The sequence below is a fragment of the Poecile atricapillus genome, chromosome 15, assembly GCF_030490865.1.
Source record: "Poecile atricapillus isolate bPoeAtr1 chromosome 15, bPoeAtr1.hap1, whole genome shotgun sequence".
In the NCBI taxonomy this organism is placed as follows: Eukaryota; Metazoa; Chordata; class Aves; order Passeriformes; family Paridae; genus Poecile; species Poecile atricapillus.
In genome coordinates, this window is record NC_081263.1 from 7,876,417 (window position 1) to 7,890,874 (window position 14,458).

At 47.5% G+C, this 14,458-nt stretch overlaps 1 long non-coding RNA gene across 1 annotated transcript; it reads left to right on the forward strand.

Moving 5' to 3' along the window:
- The first annotated feature begins 210 nt into the window (after positions 1–210).
- On the forward strand, positions 211–14,458 carry LOC131584977 (uncharacterized). Its single transcript, XR_009278835.1, has 5 exons — positions 211–315; positions 1,062–1,467; positions 2,623–2,701; positions 10,402–10,536; positions 13,889–14,458. It is a non-coding gene; the product is annotated as an uncharacterized LOC131584977 (long non-coding RNA).

Sequence of the window (14,458 nt, forward strand, 5' to 3'; positions counted from 1 at the left end):
GAACAATGCTGTGTACTGTGCCTTGGTTTTTTATTATTTCATGTTTATTGGCTCATTCTAGTGGGAGAGGGCAGGACTTTGGCTTGCAGGTTCAGCTGCAGGAGACCTTGGCCTTTGCCTGGAGGAAGAGGGGCCCAAGAGGCACCTCTGGGAAGGTGCATTTGTTCATGTGACTTACATTCTACTTTTCCTAGCATTTTAGGACATTTTTCTGATCTTTTTATGTTCCTCAGCTTTTGCACTGTGGGGGCTGTTTGTATGCAGATCTTATCACTCATTTTCCCAGCACTAAACACACTTTTCTCATCCTTAGAAGTAAGAATAAAGCAACAGGGCGAGGTCTGTAATATCCTATAATGGTAACTATATTATTATGAATGTTTTGTACATAATGATCTTTCCTTGATGATTTGGGGAGTTGAGAATCACAACAGCACATGATGTAACACCTGCACAGGGCAGCAGGATGGGCTGGGTTTCACAAGGCACACCCGGAGTGTCAGTTTGGGTGGCTGCTCTGGGAGCAGCTCCTGCCAGAGCTGGATTTTGGAGAAGGTGTCTCAGGGAAGACCTCTGGCCTTCTCCCTGCTTAAGGGAGTGTTCCCTGCACAGACTGGAGTGCCTTAAGTAAAAATAGAGATTCATGTCTCTATTTTTAAAATAAAAATAGAGACTCATGTTACTTAAACATGTACCTCAAATAGCAACCCAGAGCGGCCTTGTAAACTATTTCAGTCCCTGAAATCACGGATGTTGGGTGGGTTACTCCAGAGGAAAGCTGGGTTTCAGCCCAGGACCTTAGGGAACACACCCTGGCAGTGCTGGCAGCTGGGATCTCCCTGGATCCAAGCCCTGGATCTGGGCAAGGATTTGGAGCAGAGTTTTGGCTGTGACCTTGGCCTGGTGTGCTCTGTGCTCTGGGGGAGAGGAGCAGGGTCCATCTGCTTGCTGAGGCTGCCCTCTCCTGAGGCAGCTCCTAAAAACACTGAATTGAGCTCCAGTCATCTCCTGACGATTTCTCTAATTGCTCTTGTCTGCTAATGGTTTGTTTTGTTCCACAGAAGTTTCTCTTTGTCTGCAGCAGTGCTGATATGAGAGTGGCAGCAGGTTAAGCATCAACATCCCGTTTAAGTTACAAAGCGAGCACAGCTCGTTTCTGATGACATCCCCTGGAGCCAAGACGAGGAGAAGAGGGATTTCTCTCACTCAGCTCCCTGATGCATCCATGGAGCATCTGCTCCTGAAACACCTTTCACAAAGCCTCCAGTGAAACAGCCAGAGGACTGGGCAAAGGCCCTGGTTTGTGTCCCTGGCTGTGTCACCTGTGGGAGCTCTGCACACCCCGAACCCTCCCTGTGTTGGAGCAGCGTGTTCCCCTCCGTGGCCCAGCTCTGCAGCAGCAGATCTGCGCTCTGTCTGTGCTGCTAATGAATAGCAGCCTCTCTGAAACCATGTGTGACAGCCCAGGTGAGACCCTGCCACCTCGAAAAGGAAAACAATTAGGCCTGGCCTTCTTCCTGACTTACGCTTAAATCTCTGAGCCTGAAATGCAATAACATTCTCATGTTTCCAGCTGCTTCTCCGTTGGACATAGGAGCTGCTGAACCATAGAAATTGTAAATACTGCTTCTTTTCAGGTGTCCTTGTGTCCCTGGTGCTTTCCTGATCTGTCGGGGTGTTTGTTGTGGGCTGCAATGCTGTGGGCACCCCGTTTGCAATGTGCCTGTTCCAGCTGCACTCACACCTGCCAGCAGCTCCAGGAGCATGCCATGGTGGAGTGAACACCAATCCAATTACTGAACACTAATTGTTTAGACAAGTTTACTGTGTTTTGAAATGCTGCCCTAAAGTGAAAAACTTATGGGAAAGGAGGATGGAGGGAATGGACTAAGTTCTTTATACACACACACATATATATATACATATATCCAGATAAAATATATTTAATACAAATATTATATATTTTATCTTATTATTTTTACATGATATATAATATAATATATTATATAAAATATATATTATAGCTATATAATATATAATGTATAAACAATATGTATAATATAAAATATGCATTATATATAATATTACATATATAATATATATATGCACATGCATATATATACATACACACATATATATCCATAAAATATTCCCTGAAGTGGCTGTCACCATCCAGATATGTGAACAGCTAATTGTGGCAGTACTGAAGCTTAGGCATGTAAAGGTTCCCATTCATCCTAGACTGCCTCCTTATTTTCTCTTGAATCAGTTGGCTGATATTTCTGATTTGATTTTGTCTGTAAATTGCTGAATCTCTGTTATCTAAATATAACTTTGAGATCAGCTATAAAATGTCCGTGTCTCATGGTACATGCAGTCTTTAAAAGTTAATCGGTGGGGCTGTGTTGATTGAGAGCCAAGCTTGCTTTTTTAAACTGGACTGAGAGGTTTTTTAAACAAATATCTCTTATATATCAAGTAAACGTGTTTTGACACCTAATTAAGTTAATTTAGGTGGTTTAGTGTAGTTCAGCAGCAGCTCAAAATCATGATCTTCCACCTGGGCTGATATATTGATTCTTCTGGTGTTCCCTCCATAAAGCTCCTTCTGTTTCTCTGCAGCTGTAATTGCGTTTCAGAAAGGGGAAAGCACGTGTGTGCCCAAGCCACCCATAATTACTGCTCTGAAATGCCTGGGGAGGTAAGTGTGAGCTCGGTGTCTGAAGTTTCACAACAATTTCCTGACATTTTCTGGGAGCCGCTGTCTGAGAGCAGCTCCCCAGGGCTGGGGCAGGCGGGGGACAAAGTGTGACACTGCCAGAACTCTTTCACACCAGCTCCTGCTAACGTGGCAGTGGTGTGCGAAGCCTTTCTCCAGCAGCCCTCCCTCCCTCCTGCTGGATGACACGGGAGAGGATGGCAGCGAGGTGCTCTTGTGACTGGCCTCTAAGGTCATATTTTGTTTTTCAGATGAACCTCCTTCAACATCCCTTGGGAGCTTTTGTTCTGGAAATCAATTGCAAGTCCCCAAGGATGTTTTCTTCCCTGATTGCTCCTTATACAAAACTGAAATTATATAAGCCAAGAGGGTCTTTTTTTTGTTTGTTTTGTTTTGTTTTTTGGTTGGTTTTGGTTGTTTTTCTTTTTTAAATTCCCCTTTTGGAGCAGTCCAAGTGCCTGTTCTTTGCTGGAGCAATTGCATATTGTATTTGTGTTGATTCCTAAAAGTCAAGCTGGGCATTACGAACCTTGCATATTTACAACCATCAGTTTGGTTCTTAGGCTATGCTGTTCATGTGCCAAAACAATGTTTATGTATATTGTATGAAAATGTAGTTGTCTGGGGGAGTGAGCAGTAAAATTCCAAAGCTCTGATGTGTGTTTCTGCCTACACCTGACCCGGGTCTGTTTATCTCCAGATGATGCACCAAATCCATCTGTTTCTCCACATTGAAATAAGATAATATTACTAAGAATTGACTAAAGGCAGTCTGTTGTCGCTGGGGTAACAGTTCTGTGTCGTAACTGCACATCTGCTTTAGCAAATACAAAAGAATTTTGTGAAATATCTTCAGTGAACCTTTCTGGCTTTTCCCTTCACCCTGTGCACTTGTTCTCATGAAATCTTAATGTGAGACTGGGGAGGCCAGATGAGTGAAGTCTCTGTGTTTATAAACTCACAGAACCTCAAAGGTGGAAAGATCCCAGCACTCAGGATCTAAGGGTATTTGCTGCCTCCCCAGCACAGGTAATCCTCTGGGATAGAGGGTGACTCTCCCTGCATGCTCTGTCCCAGAGGAAATGGTATTCTGGCAAAGCTCATTTCCTACAGACTTTAAATCAAGTGATGGGTGGTGGGGCTCTGGGATTTAAGTGTTCTCCACCTCTGGAATGTCTGGCAAGTCCAGCTGTGCTTCCAGCATCTGTGTGCCTGGCCAATGCAGGACCAGCCAGGCTTGGGAGTGTTTACTTGCATTTATGTGGGCCTTGAAAGGCTCCTTAAATTGTGTGAAGTTAATACAATGGGAAATGGATTTTTCCTGCCCACCTGAGCAAGCCTTTAGTGATTAATGCTGTAAAATAAAAACAACAGCAACAAATTCAGTTTTATAATGCGCTGTGGATTTCAGGTCTGTGAAAAATGTGTTTCATAAAAGAATTTTTTCCTCCTTCTAGAACTGTTTCAAAAACACCTTATCTCCAAAAAAACCCTTGCCTCCACAGCTGCATTTGGATGCTAATGGGATACATGGCTTCATAATTCTTTGTCTCCTTTCTTGAGTTTGTGCAAAGCTAAAGTCTATTGCAGGGCAGAAATGTTCTGCTGGAGAAAAGCTGAGCAGAGGAGAGGCTCTGCTCTCTGGTTGTGAAATGAGTTTTCTCATCTGTTTTTCTCAGAGAGATGCATTGTGTGCCATAACTACAGCCAGAAAAAGGGAATCCTGAGGTGGAGAGTGAGCTGCCACAACCTGCAAGAGGCAGCTCTGTGTCATTTGCTGTGGGCACAGCAGATCCAGGGCTCTCCCACCCTTAAGTGACGTCCAGCCCAGCCAGGTGGGTCCTGCCCGACTGGGGGCTTGGCCCAGCTTTCCAGGGGTTTATCCCTAATCCACTGGGCTGGATGTTGGCCAGGACTTTGTCTGAGAGGTTTCAGAGGCTCTGTTCCGAGCTGTAGCCAAGCACGCTTCTACTTGGAAATAATGGCACGCTGCGAGTCGGGATATTCTTCCTGCTTATGGAGCGATCCAGGAACGGCAGGCACGGATTATATGACTTGAATGCTGCACTATTTATGATGTGTGTTCAGCCACCTAAATCACATTGGCAGTGTTCGAGCTTTGCCTGGATAATTGATTCAAATGTAAATTGAATGAATAAATCCCGTACAGCTAAAATATGCCCTCTCTTTATCTTGATTCTTTTTTCTTCTTTGTGCTGAATGGCATAGAAAATAGGGAGTTAGAATCTCATAAATAGATATTTGACTTCCTTTGTTGAAGGCAGGTAGAGTGAGGTTTGTATGGTCTGTTTGGAAATGCTTTACAGTTCTGTTTATTGAATTACGAACCTGTTTATAACTTGGCTTCTGTATTTCTGGTCAATAATCTGCTTGCGGCAATGTTTGTGCTGCTCTTCAATGGCAAGACCAGGTGGTTATTTATTTCAGTAAGTGCACATTAGTCAAGGGCAAAGTATCAGAGAAATTCTTTTTGTTGTTGTTTTTATAGCCTTCGAGTGAAATATTGTGGGGAATGTGTGCCCAGCTGGCATCAAAGGCTGCTTTGGTTTGGGAATCTGCTGACAGGGACTTGAACTGGCATCAGGACAAGCCTTTGTGAGCTTTTTGGGAAGGTTTTAAGCTGTTTTCCCTTAAGGCTTCCCTGTTTCATGAGACAGGACTGATGTGCTGACTAACACCAACAAAGAAGCGCTCTGGAGCTTTCCCCCAGCCTGGGTGTGTTTAATCAGCAATTCCACAGATGGGAACTCCTGGGACTGGTGTCTTCCCAGTATGGTCTGGAGGTCCTTCACTCCCTTCTCCCCAGAGACCACTGCTCCTGGTTCTGCTTCTGGAGCAAACATTCAACCAGTGTGTGGAATGAAGTGCTTGGCATTCCTCAGGCTATTGGGGTGTTTTTCCTCTCTCAGGGCAGGAATCCCAGTGGTGCCTGCACTGGGCACTTGCTGCCTGCTCAGGATTTTGCTGTGCCCTCATCAGCTTTCCCTTTGCTCTGGCATTAAAAAAATTAAAACACCCCAAGTGGATCATCTCTGTCCCTCGGGACTGTCGCTCCTCGCTGGCAGCTCTTGCTGTCAGGCCCTTCAGAGGCACCAGCACTTTGCAGCACGTGTTCAAACACCCACCTGCCTCCCCCCACTGTCCTGGGAGCCAGAGCCCACTGCAGTGTGATATCCATGAAGTGTGATATCCATGAAATGTGTCGCTGCTCCTGCAATGCTTCCCTGTGTCCTTAGTGTCCGTGTAAATGTCCAGACCTGTTTTGCATCTCATCAACTTCTTGGCTTAGGAGATGTCCTCTGGCAGAATACCCCACGTTTTAATTGATGTGAACATCCATTTCCTCCTGCCAGTTTTCCAGAAACCCCAAATCCCACTTCAGCTTTGTCTGCTGCAGTTCTGTTTGCTGGAGGGCCGGTGCCTCTGTGATTGTTTTATTTTGCTTCTCTTCCTGCTCACCTCACCGTGGTGCTGGGGCTGCTGCTCTGGGGTGATGGACCCACCACACCCTGGGGAGTCTGCAGTGCTGGGATGTGCTGCCTGTACCATTCCCAAAGGCATTCCAGGTTCCATCTTTTCATGGCCCCTCCACCTTTCCTTTCCCCCTTCCCACCCAGAGCGCCCAAAACTCCCCTGACTGTGCTGGACTCTGTTGCTTCTGCAGCTGTACAGGAAGAGCTTTGTCTGTGCCCTGTATCTGCTGCCAGCTGTTGAACATCAACATTTATAGACTTTTTTTAAAAAATAAAACTTCTTGTTTGTGCATTTTTTTAATAGGGGGAAATTGCAAATAAAAGAGTTCATGTCCAGACTTGCCACTATCCAGAACCTGAACATCCCTCTCCTATTTCTGCTGGGCTGTTAGGAATGGGAGATTTTGTGGCTGGCTTCAGAGACCAGCTTTGCCTATTTAGAAAACATCCATTCAATAAATCATAAGGGGAGCAGCTGCCGTTCTCTGCTGAGCAAAGGCACATCAGATAAAATATTGCTCATTTATTCAGTTTGGTAGAAATAAAGTTGCTGTAGTGGAACATCATTACAGACTGTTCTTAATTCACCTCAGGGCTATTTCTAATAGCAGCACACAACTCTCCTGTGACAGCCTGAGTGAATGAGATGGGTGTTTTGATGTCAAGCTGAATGTAAGAAAGGTTTTAGGAATCAAAGCTTTGAGAGAGAAATAACTACTGTTTGTGCTGTGATACTGGAAGAGGTCCTTGTTTTATTATTAGCACTATAGCTATTGAAAGCCCTGACACTTGTTCCTGGGGGATTTGAAGCAATTCAAGCCGTGAAATACCGTTTCAGCTCAGCCTTTTACAAGTCACTGCGTGTCGGTGAAGCCGAAGGTGGCTTTGATCGCTGGTGGAGGCACCCAGGGCTGGCGTTAACTTAATAATATTAGTTTGATTTTCTCAGCTGTGTGGCAGCTGGGAGCCCTGAAACCTCCCAGCAGTGGTGCACAGCAGATATCTGTTGCTGGCCAAGCAGAAAGGCTGGGGAGGTGCTGTCCAATGCCTCTGAATTCAGACCTGCTGCTTTGCACAAAAGCGATCAGTGTCATGCTCTAATGGGGCCATGGCACCTGTAGGGATGGTTTCTACTGGTCTGAGAAGATGCTGGAGACTGTTCCTTTAAAAAGAATAAAAAAATTAAGTCTCAAGATGTCTTATGTCCTTCTTTCATCAGGGCTTGGTGAAAACAAGGGAGAATCCTGTGGCTCTGAAATTGCCACTGTATTACAGCGGGACAAATGTCCACTGCCATGGTGTTTGCTGTGTTGTGTCCTTAATGCCCACTCACCTGGGTGAGGCAGCAGGTGTTTCACCTTTCTTTGGTGTGGCATGCTGCAGGGGGGAGCCTTGCATCCTGCTCTGCCACAGGGTGTTGCTTTGCCCTTGCTTGTCTTATTCTCTAAAAAACAGAGGCAACTTGTGGAAAATGTGTTTGCTCCAGGTCCCAGAAAAACAGCTTGTGTTTCTGAGAGTGTTCCAGCTCACAGTGCAGGAGCAGGGCTGGATTCCTGTGTGTGAGCTGTGCTTGGCTGCCAAACCCATGCCCTTCACTGGGGTGGAGGTGCAGGGCTGTCCTCACTGTTGCTGAAGCTTGGTCAAGGCAGCACCGTCACCCCTCACTCCTGGGGTTTCCTCAGGAGCCTCTTCACCAGTGGCTCTGGAGGGCCCTGTGGGGAATTCAGTGTGAGTGACTGGATGCTCGTGGTTCCTGGGAAGAAATGGACAACTGGAGGGAAGGATTTGCAGGGTGCTGGTGTTACCAGAGTTTCACATGCAGCATATTTCACGTGCCCATGGCCATGACACAGCTGTCCCCTGACAGCCCAGCTAGCCCCTGCTTACAATAACTTCTGCTGGAAGAGAAAAAAACAATTGCATCCTGAAATAGCAAAGCTGGAGGAGCAGAGCTCTCCTGCCAACTGCTGCTGCTGACCTTGATTCCGTGTGTGAGGCCTGCAAAGTGTCATAATTCAATGAGAATATTTATACTGAGCTGCACAGCACAAGCTCAAAGATTCCCAACTCCTCATTTCCATCTGACTAATTTCACATGGCATAGAAGGGAGTCAGGTTTTTTTATTCAGACTCTCTGCTCCAAGTAAACCTCCAGAGTGCTCATCTCCTAGACATAAAAGTTGCTCAAAATAGTGGTGATGGAGCTGTTTAGTTCAGCTGTATTTCCGTGCTATCGGTGACTTTGTTACCAGCAGGCCCCTGCAGACGCTGTCCCTTTGATGCTGGGTGCTGTATGGCACATTAAAAATCCTTAACTTGGTTCTAAAGCCTCACTAAAAACCCTACTGGGACTTTGATGTTGAGAAGATTCCACTCAAAGCGCCCAAACCCTGTGAAGCTCCCCAGCCTTATCTCGAAGGCAGGCCAGCGAGCGGCTGCCTCGGGCGAGAAAACATCAGTGGCAGATTCGAAACGTGTAGTGATTATTTACGGTCTGAGCATCTGCAGTCAGGAGAGGCTCTTGGAAATTACCAGATCCCAGTGATGCTGTGAGAAATCCTGTTCTTCATTTTGAAGACAGTTTGGAGGGCTGCACGCTGTGGTTCTGTGTTTGGGTATCAGGGTGATCCAGCTGAAGCACCTTGGTGGAGCACGTGGTGATTTCACACACAAATTCCAGTTGTAAGCATCTGTGCCCCCAAATGTTTACAAAGGGTGTTCCTTGCTCACTGATGGGAGGCTAAAAGCAATTGTGGAAGCTTATTTAGGTTTTAATTAGTATTGCAGTGAGTTTTGAACCATGACACCTTCCTTGCTGCTGCGCAGGTGAGGGACACATGGTTCTTTCCCACAGAATGTGGGGTGGCTGTGGCCTTTGACATGGCTGTGACAATGAGAGCGTCCCTTTGTGCACGTGAGGAGCTCCGCTGTGGAGCTTCTTAATGGATGTTGTTAACAGATCAATCTGTGCTATCAAAGTTTTGCTTTTACTATGTGGGTGAAATCAGCCTTGAGCCACATTGTTTTTGAAACTTAGAATCATAGAACGGTTTGGGTTGAGAGGGACCTTCCAAAATCATCTAGTCCAACCCCCCTGCCACGGGCAGGGACATCTTCCACTAGACCAGGTTGCTCCAACCTGACCTTGAGCACTCCCAGGGATGGGGCAGCCACAGCTTCTCTGTCCTTGTGTCTTACCAGCCTCATTGTAAAAATCTTCATCCTTATCTCTAGTCTAACTCTTCCCTCTCTTAGGGAACAGGCCCTAATAAAATACCTGTTTTCATCATTCTGAGTGTGTATCTGTGATGCTGCAGTCTAAGTTATCTGGCCCTGACATGTGCCCCAAGTGTCTGTGCCCAGAGCTGGCATTGCACTCCTGGCCATGTGTCAAGTCGATGTCAAATTGCTCTTCTAAGTGAAAGGGGAATTAAACGTTCTCTCTCTGTTTTGTCTTTATTGCGTTTGGTGCGCAGGAATCGATCTGCCCGCACAAGGAGCCGCTTTAAGGAGCTTCACACCCTTCATCAACCATTTTCTGTGGAACAAGCAGCGCATTTTCCGTCCCAGCTCCAAAACCCCAGCGTTCCATCAACCCCCCCCCCGCCGCCCTGCGCTGCCCGGTGCCCCGGGGCGGGCGGGGGTCCCTGCCCGTCCCTGCCAGCAGGGGGCGCTGCAGCCCAAGGGAGCCGCCCTGAGGTCCGGGGGCCGCGGGTTCGAGTCCCGCGGGTTCCAGCCCCGCGCGGGGTGTGCGGGCCGCTCTCCCCGCTCCCGGAGTGTGCTCCGCCGCCTCTCCCTGGTGCTCCTCTGCCCTGCGTGGGTGTATTTCACCAGCCTGCGGGCAGAGCCCTCCAGGCCTGTCCCCAGGTTAGCACCCGCTGCGCTGCTCCTCGCTCCGGTCTCTGCTTTCCCTCTCCGAGAGCCGAGGTCCTCGCCCGCCCTTTGCATTGGAACGCTTCGGTGTGGAAGCGTGGGGACCCAGGGAGGATGTGTGAGATAAGTGGCATCTCCTCGGTGGTAGGACACGCCATGGGTGCTCACAAATAGCAGCGCGGGTGTGAACGTGGATGCTGAGCCCCGCGGGGTCAGAGGCAGCACAGCCTCTTTGGTGTGACCCCGTTCTTTGCTCTCTAGCCTGGATTTTAATGCCTCTTTGTCCTTTAATGCCTTTTTGTCTCCTCTTTTCAGAACCACATCGGTTGTTTTGATGCTTCTGCCCCGAGACAGGATCGACACACCACCAGCAAACTGATGGAAGGGAAATGGCCCCTGGGTGAGTTAGACCTCATCCATGCTCGTCAGGCTAATTAACTCATCAGCAAGGTTTGTTTAACATGAACTCACTCTCTGGTTTCAGCTGCAATTTCTTTAGAGCAGTCGGTGTCTTCCTGGATATAAGCATTTATTTCCATAACGCTGACTCCAAACCCTGCCTGCCTGCAGGGCTGTAATTTATCCCCTGAGGAGCATCTGGTCAAAGCAGGGCACTAATTCTGCCACCTGTGCTGATGATGTGTCCGAAGAGACTATGTCAAGTCTCTATTAAAAACTGTGACTAAGACAGAAAGCCTGAAATCTTTACTTCTAGAAGATGTATGAATGTAATATAAAGCTGCTGCTAATTCTTCCCAGGGATTAATGGAGACTATCAAGGACAATTTCACTCAATACTGCTTTTCTTTTTGTAAAGGAAAGCTTCCCCAAACCTCAGGCAAGGCAGAAACATGACTTTGAGTCTCTGTCGCTATCCTTCAGTCAAACAGAATTAGCTGTCTTTATTTAAAAAGTCTTTGCTGGCACCACAGTGCCAACACTTTCTGAGACAACAAAATGGACAGAAATCCATTTTCCAGCCTGAGAGGAAGGGAAAAAGTAAATTGGAAGAATGAAGAGTGAGGAGGAATTGAGGCGTTCACAGCACTCGCAGTGCGAGTGATTGGAAGTGATGGGAGGAAAGCAGGAGAGGGATTCATTTGCTTAAAACACAGAACTGGAATTGACTTTGAGCTGCACGTTGCATCACTGAGGAACCATGGCTGTGCCGGGGGTGTGCTGTGCAGCAGCAGGAGGGGAGGGGTGGAGGGAGGGAGGGAGAGATGCTGGTGTAGGTCAGCTACTGCAGAAAGCAGGGATGGCTGTGGCCATGCACCCCAAACACAGGGCAGACACAGCTGGTGTGTGCCCCAGGGTCCATCACTGGAGGCTCCTGGCAGTCCTTCAGGAAGGTCACAACCTCTTCTGCTCACCAAGTGTGCCTTGTGTGGGGACAGCTGAGAATGGATGCCCCAGGGAAACCTGGAATGGGCAAAACCTCAAAGTCCAGATGCAAAATACCCACCCAGAAAGGTGCTCAGGGCAGCACTTCGGCTGCACCTCGGTCTTTGCAATGACAGATACTGATAAAAAAACATTGCAAAACTTGATGAAGCTGGGAAGGGATTTACAAGGCTGCCCAGGCTTCCCTGGGTGTCCCTGTGAGCCCTCAGCCTGTGCTGCTGTCAGTGTTGTGTTGGGGAGCTCTGAACACAGGTCTGCAGAAGTGTCTGCGCTGCAGTGTCCAGTGAGTGACACTTTTTGGTGCATTTCTTTTCCATCTCGCTGTGCTGCATCTGACTAATGCAGTTTGTCCCTTTTTGGGGGCTGATAACATCATGCTCCTCTTCCTTCTGTTCGCATCTCAGAAGAAGAAAATTTCCTGTCTATAAAATTCCTGGAGACATCGATTTGTGCTTATTTCATGGCAGTGATTTTACTTGGCTTTGCTGTTTATGCTCGGCATTGCGGATGCTTCCAGAAATCAATGCTGCTGCTCTGCCTCCTCCTGACAGGCAGCTCCTGGGAGCTGCTCCCCCGTGCCTCTGTGTCCTTCTCCCTGTTCTCCCTGCTTGGTCTCTCTGTGTGGCCCTTGCCTGAGATTATGTTCGTGCTTCTCAAGTTCCCCGTGTAGGAAACTGCACGGCTGGGTGATCAGACACGGGTACAGCTGGAAAGGAGGGTTCTGACGTCTGCCCACGCACACCCTGCCACGGCTCCGGGGTTTGTGCCTGGAGCAGCAGCCCCGGGTCAGCGTGAGCTTGGCAAGGCTGGCTGTGCTACAGCAGTGATGGGTATTAATTAAACTTCTCTGCCCTCCTGGGCTGCTGACAATGGGAGCTGCTAAACCAGCTGTAAATCTGGCCCTGGGGATTGTGGGTTTCTGTCAATCCTGGGCTCAAGTCGAGTCCAAAAACTTTAGGAGGGTTTGAGTCCTTCAGTTCTTACTAAAACTTTCCAGGTCCTTTCTAGGAGACTCTAGTTTATGTTTTGTTTAAATCCTATTTTGTTTAAATCCTATTGCTAGAAATTAGTTTTGGAGCCTGGCTCTGGGAGGATTAATCCATCCCAAACCAACCAGAACACAGGTGATTCTATAGAGACAGTGCTGCACTAATGCCATGTTTCTGATGCTGAATTCAGCGTGTTACACTGCATTGGGGAGCTCAGAGACAGCTCCTTCCTTCCACTTCCCTGAGCAATTTCATTAACAGGATTGGGGAAAAATCTCCCCTGAGCAAGCCAGCTTGCAGTGAGGCAGAAGAAACAGAGCAGTGAGTGACACTTTTCCATGTGCCTGTTTTCCAGGCTCTGGACTGAGCTGCCCCTGGCCAAGGTGCCTGACACCCTCCCAGGGCAGCTCTGCTATGTTGCCATATTCCCCAGTAAAATGCACAGTGGGGAAAACAATATCACCTGAACTTCAGCATTTCAGAGATCAGGCTGGGAGTTCACAGCCCAGCTGCAGTCAGCACTTAAAACTTATTTTGTTCCCCCCTGGCCCTTTCTCAGTTTCTGCTCCAGCACAGCAGTTTGCTGTGTCATTTTCCTCCCCGAGTGCTTCCTCCTTCCCCTTGAGCTGCCGACTTCTTTTTTGGCTTCAGGGAGTTCCTTCCATCGACATCTGGGCTGAGCAGTTCATTAATGTTCAGGATCTGTTTGGAAGCAGTCACAGACTCCCAGGTGTCCCTGAGGAGGAGAAGGCTGAACATCTGTACAAAGCAGCTCCATCAGAGGCTGCAAGTCCTGCCACCAATTTTATGCTTTTCACCTCAAGAGAGAGGATTCAGTTTATGTATACTCTTAATAAGGATAAATACTCTTAATAAGGAGTTACTGTTTGCCCATTAAAGAATTTTAACACTCTGAGGTTACTCCTTTTAGTTTAATTTTCATTTTTTATTTGTCACATAACAGTGAAGAGAAGCTGTGCTCCTGTAGCCTGCAAACCTCTGGAATGTCTCAAAACCATCATCTGTCATTAAAATATAGTGCAAAAATTCTGATTTTATTTCATCTTCAGCATTGCTCAGCACTTTAATTTGACCTCTATGGTGCAATTCTCCTAAGTTTTCCCTAGGCTTTCATGGTTCTGAATATTAGAGAAAAAAAGTCAGTTAATGTAATCATACTTAATAAATTATTACATTTAATTACTTTAATATTGCTCTTCTAAAGATCCTGTTGCTGTTTAACCTGCCTGGGGCAGTGCAGGATGCCAGAGGCTGCTCTGGAGCATTTCTTCTCTGTGGGTGTTGGTCTTTCCTTGAGCCCTTCTGCTTTCCAGCACTTGTGTTGAGACAATCTCTTCTACAATTTCTTGCAATGCTTTATTTTAATATATCTTCCCTTGTCACTGCAGGACTGAATCCAGCCTCCTGGTAAGTGATATCTAAATCACTGCTGCAAGGAGAGGATGAAATATGGGCGCATGAGAGGGGAGACAAGGGATGTGACTGAGGAGGAAAAAGTCACAGAGCAAGAAGAAATATGGACAAGGTGTGTGAAATGGGCCACGTTCCTCAGAGCTGCTGTCACTGCCGTGGTTCAGGTGTGGTTCAGGACGTGTGTGCATGGACACGGATCTCTGCCTCTGGCCATGGAACAGCGAGAGGCTCCGATGGGAGCGTGTGGCTCTGCTCTGTGCACGTACACGGCGACTTGGGTGCTCTTTACACACACAGGGGCACTCTGAAACAATCTGGAAATCCACATTTGTTCATGCTCAGCAGCTGGCTTTTGCCAGCAGTGATATTCCTGCAGCCTGTACTCAGCTGGAGCAGTCTCATCAGCACTTCACTGTGTTCCTGGTGACTGCTCAGCCTGGGGCATTTGGATCTTTGAAAGGGGACAAAAAAGGAGCAGCGTGGATAGGTTGCCCATTAAGATCATCTAGTTCAACCCCTGTTTTTGGGACTAGACTGTCACCAGC